The 2,500-nt window shown below is 41.0% G+C and overlaps 1 protein-coding gene across 4 annotated transcripts in view; it reads left to right on the top strand.

The window, feature by feature from the left end:
• Positions 1 to 2,500, top strand: part of LOC135096816 (uncharacterized) — a 67,509-nt gene that overhangs the window by 27,525 nt on the left and 37,484 nt on the right. The window lies entirely within an intron of this gene.

The following is a 2,500-nucleotide window of genomic DNA, read 5'->3' as shown; positions in this document are numbered from 1 at the left end:
TGTTGTTGTTGTTGTTGTTGTTGTTGTTGTTGTAAAAATAGGATAATGGCCATTGAATGTCTTATTGTTCATTATGTTGTGATGCTTCGAACTTGCTTAAGCTTAAACACATGATTTGATCTTTTAAGTTGTGGTGAAGCTTTGAATTTGTTGAAGTCAGTTGAAGATTACACACTGGGATATTCTAATAGTGACGACATTCTGAAATGTTGACTTTGTCAGACTTAAACACCTAAAAGATATAGACTGTGATGAAACTTTGAACCTTTGGACCTTATCACACACACATTGAAAGATACTACACGTTTCTTATTTAATGTAATAAAATTTTGAACATTTCGAACTTAACACAGCCTCACTTTTAAGAAACTAGATTCTAATGGAACTTTAAACTTATAGCACGTAACTCAACAGCCATCATTCTTAAGTATCCAAATTGTAAGAAAACTTTGATGAAATTTTGTACTCAGTACATCTATATACTCTTAAGAAACCAAATTATAATAAAAGTTAAGAAAAAAAAATTCGTACCAAGCACAACTAAATACCTCAAGGTTCAATTTTGTGACGAGACACTGAACTTCACTGCCACACTTCAAGATCCAAACTTGCAGGATCAAGGTCACAGCTCGCGATACATTTTGGACCTACCTAAAAGCCAGCAAGATACACAAGCTGTTTGATGGGATGAGAAGTCATGTGAGGAATGAAAAAAGGAAAAAAATGGAATATTGACTTTGAAGTTTGTTTATGGGATTAGAAACCTTACACTCTGGTTTTGCTTTTTTTTTTTTTTTTGTCTCAACTTTTCTTCTTTTTTTCCTGATTTTCATTCCCATTTTGATTTGTTATTGTCATTGTTGTTGTTGTTGTTGTTGTTGTTGTTGTTGTTGTTGTTGTTGTTGTTGCTGTTATTCATTTGTTGTTTTATATACTTCTCTTTTTTTTTCTTTTCATTGTTTTCTTGTTCTTGTTCTTGTTCATATTCATGTTTTCCTTCTTTTTGCGTTCCTCCACCAACTTATTTATTCTTTCCTCTCCTCTCCTCTCCTCTCCTCTCCTCTCCTCTCCTCTCCTCTCCTCTCCTCTCACCTCTCCCCCTCCACGTCTTCCTCTCAGCATGCATATTAATCATCAGCGAAACCTTCTAAAAATCCCTCAATAGGTGACTCGACTTTCGTGAAGCCGTGCGTCTCACAGGTGGATCTTAAAAACTTACTTAGATCTCCTCAGCATTTTTCGGGAACAAGTAGAAAAGGCTCGTGGACAGCAACAAGGCGGTGAATGGACACGAGAAATTAATACCCGTTAAAAGTGGAGTGATAGAGACGCTCGGGGACGGAAAAAGATCGGACAAAGATAAGAAGCCAAGGCCGAAAGTCCCGTGCTACAGTACGGGGCGAGCGGCCTTAGGGGAGATGAGGGCAATGTCCGGTGGTAAGGCGAATTATTTCAAGATGAATGGAGGGGAATGGCAAAGACGTGATGACAAAAGAAACCTCGTTGGCATCATGAGCACCTTCCCGTGATGGCAGCGGCCGGGTTGGGAAAGAAACATCAAAGGAAACAATGATAATATTCATGTAAAGGGGAGGTGTAACAAAGCAGGGGGATAAGGGGGAAGTCTGCGATTTTTCGGGTTGTAAATGCGAGATTCACAGGAATGACGCGATGCTTCTCTAAAATAAATGCTTGGAAGAGAGAGAGAGAGAGAGAGAGAGAGAGAGAGAGAGAGAGAGAGAGAGAGAGAGAGAGAGAGAGAGAGATGTGGGGGGGAGACAAACAAATACGAAGTCAGCCAGCTAAATAGACAGACAAACAGATATACAGCCATCCACCCACCCACCCACACACACACACACACACACACACACACACACACACATACAAAGAAGCAGAGAGACAAACACTACAGCATAAAAAGGAAAATAAATAAATAAGGATTAAAGACGATAATTTCAGGACGTTCTTAGCAACACCATTAACGACACCACCACCACCACCACCACCACCACCACCACCAAACAACAACAACAACAACAACAACAACAACAACAACAAAGACGTAAACACGCATGCATCATCATCATTTTCACTGCAGGAAACTCAACATTGAATTCGTATTTTCAGGAGAGTTGCTTTATACCTCCTTTATCTCTCCATGTAAAACTTATTGACGGTGAAAACTTTTGTAGCAGCGGGTGAGGCGGAGAGGTAGAAGAGACGTGGTGTTTTTGTTTTAGCGTGGTGTCCCCCGGGGTGGAGCCAACCAGGGATCTGTCACGCTTCATCGTGCCGCGTCTCCGTCCCCAGTCCTCCAGCAGCCAGCTCTCTCCCGCTACCCTGCCAGATCCAGTCGCTCTTCCCTGTCCCTTGCTTCACCTCATTGCCTTTCTCTCTTTCCCCCTTCTGTCTTTTTCCATAGCATATATTGGTTCTCTTCTTCGTTTTCTTATTCTACTCTTCCGTCCTCGTATTGTGTTTTCTTCGATATTTCGTC

Source organism: Scylla paramamosain, unplaced genomic scaffold (assembly GCF_035594125.1).
Source record: "Scylla paramamosain isolate STU-SP2022 unplaced genomic scaffold, ASM3559412v1 Contig7, whole genome shotgun sequence".
Taxonomy (NCBI): domain Eukaryota; kingdom Metazoa; phylum Arthropoda; class Malacostraca; order Decapoda; family Portunidae; genus Scylla; species Scylla paramamosain.
This window is presented reverse-complemented; position numbering and strand designations above follow the sequence as displayed.